A 12,266-nucleotide genomic window follows, 5' to 3' on the forward strand; every position below is an offset into this window, starting at 1 on the left:
CTGTACATTTAGTGACTACTTGATCGACCTTATCAGAGACATTTCTGATTTTTAGTCCAGTCTGTCTCAGTAAGTCCAACATTCGCTGGGAACCTAAGTGGGTGCTGCGATGGATCCGCTCTAGATCTTGCCATCCTAGTTTATCTGGGAGTATAATGCTGCTTTTGGAGTCTCTCCACCAGCCATCTTTGATTCGGGTCATAGGAAGTTTACTCATCCATTGAATGTCGCTTTCTGAATACTCAGGGCTGGGGGGCAATTCCCGGGGTCTGGGGTCTGGCAGCTGTAGGGTCAGTAATTGCGCAGGGGGCCGAGCTATGTTTTTTTGCAGTCTGATTGGCCAAATTGTTGCCCCAGGAAACTGGATTGGTTGTCTTCTGGTGTCCTGGGCAATGCACAATCGCTAGCTTTTTGGGTTCCCATAGGGCTGCTAGCAGGGCTAGAATCTCTTCCTTATTTTTGATGTCTTTCCCTTCGGCTGTGAGGAGCCCCCGTTCTCTGTATATCGCCCCATGTACATGAGCGGTGGCAAAGGCATATCGGCTATCAGTGTACACGGTTAGCTTGTTGTCTCTTCCTAATTTTAGGGCCTGGGTTAAGGCTATTAGTTCAGCCTTCTGGGCCGAGGTTCTGGGGGGTAGGGCTTCTGCCCAAACCACCTTGGTTTCTGAAGTTACGGCCACCCCCACATACCTTTGTCCTTGGTGAATGAAGCTGCTTCCGTCGGTAAACCAGATGGCGTCCGCATCCAATAATGGTTGGTCTTGCAAGTCCTCCCGGACCCCATAAACTTGAGCCAGTATGTCGGCACAGTCATGAAGTGGGGTTCCCATGTCTGGGTCTGGCAGCAGTGATGCTGGCTTCAGGGCCATTGGGGGGAGGTGAAGATGACCCTCTGACTTGCAGATCTGAGCCTTCTTTGCTGAGGCGCGGTAGCCTAAGATTCCCAGAATTCGCAGGAGACCTTTGGTTCCCTGGATGCAGGCTTTGGGCGTCTCAGCAGCTATTAAGAGATCATCAACATACTGTAGGTGAGTTATATTAGGGTGTTGTTGTCTGTACTCACTTAAATCTTCGTGTAGAGCCTCGTCGAACAGGGTCGGAGAGTTTTTGAATCCTTGTGGCGGTCTGGTCCAAGTGAGCTGGCCATTTATGTCCCTGTCTGGATCTGTCCACTTGAATGCAAATAGCTCTTGACTTTTAGGCACTAGTGGTAGGCTGAAAAAAGCATCTTTTAGATCCAGAACAGTATACCATTGTTTTTCTGGGCTGAGGGCGCTCAAGAGAGTATAGGGGTTAGGAACGGTTGGATGTATGTCCATCACCCGCTTATTGACTTCTCTCAGGTCCTGCACTGGTCTGTATTCCCCGCTGTTGGGTTTGCGCACGGGCAGCAGGGGGGTATTCCATGCTGAGTGGCAGGTGTGTAGGACCCTGAAGTCAAGGAGGCAGCGGATATGCAGTGTGATGCCATTTTTGGCTTCTGCGGGCATGGGGTATTGGCGCACATGGACGGGGTCCATCCTGGGCTTGACCTCTATAAATAGGGCTGGGCGATGTTTTACTAGCCCCATACCACCCGTTTCTGCCCACGCATCTGGGAAGCGTTGAAGCCAGGGCTCGATGCCCTGATCCAGAGGAGTGGGTTCCTAATGGAGCCTATATTCATCTTCTAGTTTCACAGTGAGTACAGATATGGGTTGGTTGTGGAAGTCAGTCACTGTGGGTCCCCCCGGTTGGAAATGAATTTGGGCCCCCATTTTGGTAAGCAAATCCCTCCCCAACAGGGGGCAGGGGCTGTCGGGAATGACCAGGAAGGAGTGGGTTACCTTCCCAGTTCCTAAGTCCACAGTCTTCTGAGTTGTCCAGGGGTACTTCTTTATTCCAGTGGCCCCTTGTATGATTTTTCAGATAACTCTTCCATGTGGCTTGACCAGAACTGAGTGCTGTGCCCCGGTATCAACTAGGAACTGGACCAGGGTCCCCTCCACTTGCAATGTTACCCTAGGTTTGGGGAGGGGATCCGAACCCCGTCCTCCCTATTCTGTGTCTTGGGTAAACAGTATGGGGGCTATTTTAGGCTGCCATTGTCCTTGGCTGGGGCGGGGTTGTTTCTTCTTGGGGCATTCTCGTATCCAATGGCCTTTTTCTTTACAATAGGTGCATTGATCTTTATCTAAGTGCCGCCTGGTAGGGCGTGTTGTTTGAGTGCCTTCTGGGGGTGGCTGCTCTTTCTGGACTGTAGCGGCCAGGACTTTAGTCATTTTCTCTGTGGCCTTGATCTGTCTCTCTTCTGGGGCGTCCCTGTTGTTGTAGACCCGTTGTGCTATATGGAGCAGATCCTGGATCTGTTTACCTTCTAAATCCTCTAGACTTTGGAGTTTTTTCTTAATGTCAGGAGCTGCTTGATTTACAAAGGACATAATGACAGCAGCCTGGTTCTCAGGGACTTCTGGATCCATGGGGGTAAACTGCCTAAAGGCTTCCATTAATCTCTCTAAGTAAGCAGCTGGACTCTCTGCCTTTCCCTGTATGACCAAATATACCTTAGCCAAATTGGTGGGCTTGCGAGCTGCAGCCTGGAGACCCGCCATCAGAGTCTGGTGATAAGTGAGTAGCCTTCCCCTACCTTCTGCCGTGTTGTAGTCCCATTCATCCTATGGAGGTCTGGTTAGGGGGAAAGCCACATTAATGAGGTCAGTGTTAGATGTCGGCTGACCATCGTCTCCGGGAACCAGCTTTCTTGCTTCTAATTGGATCCTCTCTCACTCCTCTGTAGTGAACAGGATGCAGAGGAGCTGCTGACAGTTGTCCCAGGTGGGCTGGTGGGTGAACATGACACTGTCTAAAAGAGCTATTAGGTCTTTAGGGTTATCAGAGAATCGAGCGTTCTGTGTTTTCCAGTTGTGAAGGTCACTGGTGGAAAAGGGCCAATACTGGAGTTGGGGGTTGCCTGTTTCATTGAGGGGTCCTATTTCCCGCAGGGGTAGGGCCACAGTGGAGTCGGGGAGGCGAGGGTTTGGCTCACACTGGGTGCAACCGCGGGTTCAGCCAGCTGGCCCCTCGTGGTTGGTTTCATTTTCAATGGGGCCCAGCACAGCTGCTGCCTCCCGTCCTACTGGTCCCGGCGCAGCTGCCGCTTCCCGTCCTCCCAGTTCCTCTAGGGGGGCAACTAGTGGGGCGACTGGCGGGGCAGCTGCTGTGGGCAGGGCCTGGGGTACGAGGGGAGGGGGATGATAGGGTGGAGGGTCTAGGGATAGTAGGTCCTGACTATTGGGCAATATGGGATACAAGGGCGCGGCTGGTGTCCTTGATTTTGGGGGATCTGCAGGCCGCATGGCAAGGACCTTACACATTCCCGAGGATAGGAAGGGGGCCAACCAAGGGGGTGGATTTTCCACTAAATTCTGCCATACAAGAATGTAGGGAATCTGATCCGGGTGTCCCTCGCGACCCGGTAGAAAAATCTTTGATTTCACCCTAGCAATTATAGGGAGGCAGAAAGTTCCTTCGGTTGGCCATCCAACGCCGAAGGTTGGCCATTCGGAGCGGCAGAGGGTTATTAATTTTCCCAGCCAGATGTCTAAACTCAAATTCTGTCCTCTGGTTCTAAAATCCCTGAAGTTAGCAACGAGGAGAGAAAGAGGAGAGCTTTGAGATTGGCCCATCTGTATCCTGGAGGTGGAGGAAAGGATTAAAAGGAGAAACAGTAAAGTTATGAGGATTTCTGGCTGGGCCAGGCCAGGTCACCTGTGAAAGAGAAGGAGTTTAACACTTAAAGGTTATAGAATAGAGAACACAACACTTAGATCGCTAGCGTGTTTCAGGTGTCTGCCACCCGAACAGAAGAATTCCGATGGGCCCAAAAAGGTGCCCCAGATGGGCGCCAGTGGATGTCTCCTACTGGACCTGACCGACTGCCCTATAGCGCGTCCGCCAGGGCTGTGTCAGTCACCAATATAGATCCCGCGCGGGAGAGCCAGAAAGAACAAACAGAAACGGACAGAGCCGGCTCACTTACCGATTGGTTTCAGGGACGACCTGTTGACTTGGGGTCTGGTGGGCTTGGGGGGATCCCGGACGAGCCCCCAAATGATATGCCCAAATTCAAAAGACCCCCAAGAACAAACCACCAGAATCCAGAGTCAAAGCCAAGAGGCAAGGGTCGTTTATTGCAGGTTCGAACCCGGACCTCTGTGCACTCATTACCGGTGATGCTAAGAGGTCCCGAGCAAGGATCTTACAGCTTCTTTTATAGACAGGCACAAACAAGTTAGGGATTTTTTTTGTGGTTACAGAGCTGTTATTGGTTGACATTTAAATTTGAACACTCAGCAGAACTTGATTGGTTCCCGCCTTTTTTTCAAATCACTCAGCAGAACCTGATTGGTTCCCGCCTTTAGGTCAGACCAAAACCGGGCTTGCCCTGGCTGGTTCTGGGAACGGTGAGGGGTGGGGGGAGGTCTTGTCTTTGCAGTTGTGAGTACACCTGGTAATTTTTCTCTTAGTCTCTCAGTGCCATCCATAATTATCACTTCACATAAAGTTTGTTTACTCTGAAGATTGGGCTCTTTTTTGGTTCCATAAAAATTTTAGGACTGTTCTCGTTCTGTGAAAACTGCTGTTGGTATTTTGATGGAAATTGCATTAATTCTGTCAATTGCTTTGGGAAGTATAGACATTTTCACTATATTTGTACTTCTGATCTGTGAGTATGGAATGTCCTTCCATTTCTTTGTGTCATCTTGAATTTCTTTCATCACTGTTTTATGCTTTTCAGAGTATAGGTTGCTCACCACTTTGGTTAGATTTATTCATAGATAGCTTATTTTTGGTGTACGACTGTAAATGGGACTGTTTTCTTAATGTCTCTTTCTACTGCTTCTGTATTGTCTAGAAATGCAACAGATTTCTGTACAATGATGTTGTATCCTGTGACATTGCTGAATTCATTTATCAGTTCTAGCAGTTATTGGGTGGACTCTTTAGGGTTTTCTATATACAGTGTCGTGTAATCTGCAAATCGTTTTGTTTCGTTTGTCTGCTGGCTGTGGTTGGACTTCCAGTAATTTGTTTACTAAAAGTGGTAAGAGTAAACATCCTTGTCTTCTTCATGAACTTACAGGAAAAGCTCTCAGATTTTTCCCCATTAAGGTTGATTATAACTGCAGGGTTTTCATAGATAACCTTTATTATGTTAATGTATGTTTCCTGTAAACCTACTTTAGGGGGCTACATGCATGAATGGATGTTGTACTTTGTCAAATGTTCCTTTCTGCATGTATTGAAATGACAGTATGCTTCTTTTCTTTTAACGTTTATTAATTTTGAGAGAGAGCGTGAGCAGGGGAGGGGCAGAGAGAGAGGGAGACATAGAATTCGAAGGAGGCTCTTGGATCTGAGCTTTCAGCACAGAGTCTGACGCGGGACTTGAACTCAGGAATCATGAAGTCATGACCTCAGCTGATGTCAGACTGTTAAAGGATGAGCCACCCAGATGCCCCGATCATCTGGTTCTTATCCTTTCTCCTGTTTATGTATTGTATCACATTAATTGATTTGCGAATATTGAACCACTTTTGTAGCTTGGGAATAAATCCCACTTAATTGTGGGATATATTTACAGTTGTTATATCTTCTTTTTGGATTGTACCATTTACTGTTATATACTGTCCTCCTCTGTCTCTTGTTATGTGCTTTTCTTAAGTGTATTTTTTCTGATACAAGTATTGTTACTCCAGCTTTCTTTTGACATTCATTTGTGTGATGTTTCTCTATCCTCACTATCATTCTTGAGGTGTAAAGTGGGTCACTTGTAGGCATCTGAATCTGTTTTGTTTTTTCATCCATTCTTACTCCCTACATCTCTAGATTGGAGTATTCACTCCATTTCCCTCAAAATTGATTGATATGTATATATGTATTGCCATTTTACTGCCTGTTTTGTTGTGGTTTCTAATGATTTTCTCTGATCCTTTCTTGCCTTTCTTTCACGTATTGCTTATTTTCTTTAGTGGTATATTTTGATTTATCTCTATTCTTAGCATATTTATGACTGGTTTTAGTATATGGCTACTGTTAGGTGTTTATATAACCTCTTCTGCATTTAGCAGTCTGTATTAAGTTGATGGTCATTTACCTTTTAACCCATTACTTTCTCCTCCCTAGGTTTTTGGTAGATGTTATTATATTTCAAATCCATTTCTCTGAGTTCTTTAACTGATTTTTTCCAGAAATGTTCATCTTTTACTTGAATTGTGTCTTCTACCTCTATACTGTCACTGTTGGTCTCTCCTTTCCACTCAAAGAATCCCTCTTAATATTTCTTGCAGGACTGGTTTAGTGGTACAAACTCCTTTAGGTTTTGTTTGGGAAAGTCTGTGTCTCCTTCATCCTGAAAGATAGCCTTGCTGAATAGAGTATTCTTGGCCGCTGATGTTTCCATTCAGCACTTTGAATATGTGATGTCACTCACTTCTGGCTTGCCAAGTTTCTGTTCAGAAATATGTAGCTAGCCTCATGGGTCTTCCCTTGTAAGTTAAGGACTGTTTTGATGCTTTTACGAGTTTTTCTTTATTCTCACCCTAATTTGTAAATTTGTTTACAATAGGTTTGTGTGTTGGCCTGATTTTGTTGATTTTGATGGGAGTTCTCTAGTCTCCCGGATGTGGATGTTTGTTTCCCTCCCTCAATTAGGGACGTTTTCAGCTATTATTTCCTCAAATAAATTATCTGCCTCATTCTCTCTTCCTTCTGGGACCCCTACAATATGAATACTATTATCTTTCCTGTAGTCACTGAGTTCCTTTAGTATCATCTCATGTTGCAGAATTCTGTTCTCTCTCTTTGGTTTAGTGTGATTAATTTCCATCACTCAGTCTTCGAGGTCACTAGTTTGTTCCACTGCTTCTTCCATCACTCTGTTCATTCCAGCAAGCATGTTTCTCCTTTATTGTGTCCTCAGTGTCTGTGTTATATCTTATCTCTGTCAGGGGTCTCACTCTTCTACTCATTTTGCAACTCCAATGAGTATCCTTATGATCATTGCTTTAAATTCTGTATCAGGTATGTTATTTGTATCTCTTTGGCTTACATCTCTGGCTGTGGCTTTGACTAGGTCTTTCATTGTAGATAAACGTCTCTGTGTGTCCATTTTGTTTGTCTCCCTGTCTCTATTTCTCTGTGTTAAGAAAGTCAGCTGTGCCTTCTGATCTTGAAATTAATGCCGTTATGAAGAAGAGGTCCTGGAGTCCTCAGCAGTGCACGTCTCCATTTATAGGACCTGGACCTTCAGGAGGATATCATATGGGTATTGCTCACTCCCTGCTGTTGTGTCTGGGTTACTTTTCCTTTCAGTGCAGGGGTCTGCACTGATTGCATGCCTGTTGCGGGCTGTGCTTGCTCTCAGTGGTGTCAGTGGGACCCAGGCAGGCCAGCTGAGTCAAAAATCAAGAATCAGCATGAATACATGTGTCTCCTGTGGCCTGGGCATTGTGTAAAATGCCATGTTTATGTTGCCTCTCTACACAGGCAGGGACCTGGCTGTCACTCATCCTTCTGGATCACCCAGTGCTGGGTCAGCTGACCTCCAAAGCGCCAGGATCTAAACTCAAGGGAATTCAGCACCCCTTGGTTTTAATGCCAAATGTTATGGAGATTAGTCTTCCCTGTGTCTGCTCCCTGGTGTGAGGGCTCACTTTCTTTGCTCCTTCTGCAGGCATCCAACCTCCACCTTTCTGACCTTCCTAACCTTCCTGATGCAGCTTCTATTTATGTGTGGAGTTTGTTGTGCCAGTCTTGGATCCCTCTCTGGTTCATGGACTTGGATGTGGAAGTTATATAGTTGAAAACATGGGACAGGGTGAGCTCAGGGTCTGCTTACTCTGCTATTATTAATTTTTTAAATGTCTTATTATTTTGGATTTTTGAGACATGGGCAGACAGACTCATCTCACCCATGCACTTCAGGATTTGAAAGGAACATTCCCACATTTGCTTCTAGTATTTTGTGCTTTGAAACTCTCTTTAATGAGGTATAATTTACATATAACAAATAGCCTCAAATTAAAAGCTATTAAAGGCATTATAATTTGATGAGACTTGATCTCATGGATACAGCACCATGAAGTCATATGGTTGCTCTCTAAACCTTAAATCATGATCCCTTTGTGTCTAGCGCTAATGTTGCTTTTGAAGTAAGGACTTTTTTTTTTTTTTTTTTTTTTTTTTTTACGTTTTCAGATATTGCCCAGGTGTCTGAATACCTGCACTAGGGTACCTACCTCCTTTTCTGATAGACTGTATTCCCGTAAGTATTGCAGTCAGTCTACCTTTGGACTTTATCCTATGTTGTATCTTTCAGTCTGTTCACGTAATTTTGTTGCAGTACTTTAATGCTGAGGGATGCATAATTGGATTGATTTTCACTAAATGGTACAAGCTGCAGTTCCAATCATGACGGAAAGCACATGCTTCCTGTGTTAGGTACTCAAGAGTAAGGCAGATACCCTGGGCACTTGAGCTGAGTATATCACTCTGTGTTTTTGCCAGCCCTCTTCCCTTCCCTGGTCTCGTTTTGGTCACACAGAAATGTAGGTGAAGTCAGCAGAGAAGGGTCCCTTCTCTTCCGTTTGTCTCTCAAACACCCTGTCACTACCTTCTGCCTGTCCCTTTCCCTGACTCAATTCTCCAGGCCCACTGCTCCACTCTAGCCATGATCAGGGTGTCCTCCAGCTGCTGGCCTCTGCTCTGGCCATCGCTCAGTGAGGAAACTACAGGAGGATTATGTAGTTCATGGGTCTGATCAAGAAATCTCTGTTCCTCAGAGTCCTCCTACACGTGGTGCTGTCTGTGGAGACCTGGCATCCTGGGCGTGGGTCTGACCCTCACTCCTCTCTACAGTCACTGCTGGTCCCTCATCCTTCTCCACCATTAGAATTCAGCCATTTCCTAAAGACAGATACCTCTCTGTCTGACCCCAAGACACCATGGAGTCAGGGGATATTTCCAAAATAATTGAGCATAAGCACCCCATCAATCTAGATATAGGAAGTTCCCATCACCCCGGAAAACTCCCTCAGGCTCCTTTGAAGAAAGGGTGATCTTGCTTCTATCCTCCATCACCACCATTTCTGCCACTTTGTTACCTGTGTGTATAGGAACCCCACTGTGTGCACTCAATGGGGAGTGAGAGTAGATGGCCCTAGAAGCAGACGCTGACACAGAGACAAAACGATGAAAGGTAGATTAGGGGACAGTAGGAAGGAGAAAGTGGAGGGGACAGGATGGGCAGGGAAAGCATTCAGGTAGATCTGACACCTTCTTAAAATGTGTATACAAACACGATTGTCTGTCACCGTGAACAGTCCTCTTCAAATTTCAAAAGAGTTGTCCTATAAGGCAAAGAGATTTTGGTTTATTTCCCTGTGGTCTTATGTTTTCCTACATGCATTCTGTCTTCTGTAGTTTATCTGTGGCCTCAGATGAACACTGTAGTGTGTGGCTGCATCTGTGAGATTATGTGTAATAGAAAATGATTGTCTTCAGATCTAGGTCTCTGAATGTACACATTCTCATAATTATCTTTTCTTTCATTGTGTGGCAGGGCCCGAATTATAATAGAAAAACGAGGGACATTGTCTTATTTTTTAAAACAGTGATTCCCACTCCCTGGGCTGAGTTGTTAGCAGTCTTAGTTTAACGAACTCCCGTGACCATCTTTTTTGGAGGATCATTGTGTGGAGATATCTTAATTGAAACTGCGAGAAGCGTGTTCCCAGAGATTTTGCAGATGCCTTATACACTGAATGTCTTCTTTTTCTCTTGTTCTTAGAAACAAATATTACCCCTGTTTTCACAGATAACACAGCCAAGGCTCTGTGTAGGTCCCACTGAGAACTGTATTAGGGCTGAGACAGCAGGAACACAGGCAAAGCCTCAGGATATTGTGTGAGAAGTTTGAGGAGATGCAAAGCTGTAGTCAGGGTGATGACAGGGGTCCAGCAGTGGTGGCATCTGGCCAGCCCTGAATTGTAGGATGACTCAGCTGATCTAGACCCTGTCTCCACTTTTAGTCTCACTGAAAGATATGAACTTGGGCATACAGCATTTTCATAACACCAAGTTAAATTCCCATATCTCCAGGGCTCTTTTCCCCCACAAATATCCAGAACCTTCAGGAAAATCCAGGGAGACAACAATCCTTTTAGATGATTACCTGCATGCACTTTGGCAACACACTGACATTTTGGAGATGAACACTGCATTGTGCACTGAGAGTGATCCCAAATAGCAGTTCCTTATGGTCCTCACACTACCTGCTCAGGCTGTGGTCAGGAATGACCTCCAACTGCATCTCACTGACCCCAACACCCTCCCCTCTGCACCTCCTCAAACTCCGCATACTGTGCTCAACTTCCCTTCTATTCCTGTATGATTCAAGGTTCCCCCGGTTTTGAACTGGATCCTTCACTGGTGTTTCCATTTTGATGATCACAAGGTCTGCATCATTTAATGAATGTCCCTCTTTCACACAGGACGCCTGATGCTCTAAAAGTTAGGGATGCACCTCATTCATTACAGAACCCAAAACATTGTGTCTCCAACATACGCACCAGTACTGCTGATATGTCTGCTTTTGTGTAAAAAATCCTCTTTCATTTGACAAGAGAAATGTATAGCTCACTGTATTACAGGGACGTGACACCACCCATTGTATGCATGTCCTGAGAAACTTAAGATATGCTACAGTGTCCTCAGTTTGTAAATGGATTGCCAAGACTCACAACCGTCTCTACATCATTGCCACAAAGTCAATCATGAAGAAGATGAATATACTTTACCAGCTACTCATCCAGTTCAGGTCATCTTAACAAATAGAGTAGGTGGAGGAGGGGGATGTGGCCCCTAGCCCATGACTGGTGGTGAAGGGTGGTCCATGGGGTACAGCCTGCAAGGCAATCCTGGGAAAGGACCAGGACTCTTGCATACAAAATAGCCTGCGGAGAAGAAATGAGAGGTATGTTCATAGGATAGAACAGAGCACTAACACCAGCAAAAAGCAGAAACCCAAAGAAGCAGTGCTCATATCCTACCACCACCAGGTTCTAAGAGGGCAGCATCAGCGCCAAAATCTCTACCCATACTTTGGGTCCTCACTTTGAGGTGAGGAATGGATGTGATTGGGATAAACTAGTGTCCCCATGTGTCTGGAAATGTAGAAACAGCAAGGGCCCTTTTCCTAGAAGATTTATAGGCTGAATACTAAATTAACAAAGTAGCATATTCCAAATAGGAAGGCAACTATGTCCAGGATCACACTCCACCATTCATCCCCTCCACCACAGAGGCTTTTTATTGTGCATGTGAAGAACTACAGAATGAGAAGGAATGACAATGCCAGTGTCCACACATGGAATCATAGCCCTTGTGGCTCAAAGTTCTGCCTCTAAGCCCCTGCCTGTGCCCAAACTACTGTCCCGACAATGGGGTCTCCTCCTCCCTGGAAGTGCTATCCATGGGCACAGAGACATATGGGGAGATGGGGATCCGAGGGCCTGTAGAGGACCTGGGAAAGCATGCTCTTAGAGAAACAGGTAGCCTATATATGTTAGTTGGGTTCAGCTAATTTATTTGAATTCAGAGGTACTTCTCAGCTTAAGTACAGTACATTTTGCAGGGTAATTGTGTTCCCTGGAAAAATGAGCTGAAATTCTAAAAGACAAAATTAATACAAATGCACTTTGTTTTCATGTTTTAGCTGTACCTGTGACACAGGACACGAGAGAATGTGCTCATGTGAACACAAGTGAAGGACACCGTGGGGAATTGCCACACAGGTAATTTTGGATTTTTTCTCTTCACAACTTAAGTTTCAGTGCATGTTTTCTATGACAAATATGCCACCTCCTATAGTTCAGAGTATTTGTGTCCAGGGCACACCTGAGGGGATTCTGGACAGCATGTTTACCAAAATGCTGATGCGTATGAAGTTTGCTTTGTCTAAAACCATTCTAAATGACACATACAAAAATATAAGTTGCGGTGAAGGCAGTTCACATTTTCAAATTATAAGGATACCCACAGATTTTTCTGACCACGTTAAAACCCTCAATAGAAGGAAACAGGAGAGGAAAAAACAGCAAGAGCAATGATTCCACATTGAGGAGATCCACAAAGAATGAGGCAAGGTAGGAGACTTCCAAGTGGAGTGTGGTGTCATCCTCCTTGATTTATTCCGGGAACACATTGGAAAAGCCCTATGGTCC

The sequence above is a fragment of the Herpailurus yagouaroundi genome, unplaced genomic scaffold, assembly GCF_014898765.1.
Source record: "Herpailurus yagouaroundi ecotype Mexico unplaced genomic scaffold, PumYag 199, whole genome shotgun sequence".
NCBI lineage: Eukaryota > Metazoa > Chordata > Mammalia > Carnivora > Felidae > Herpailurus > Herpailurus yagouaroundi.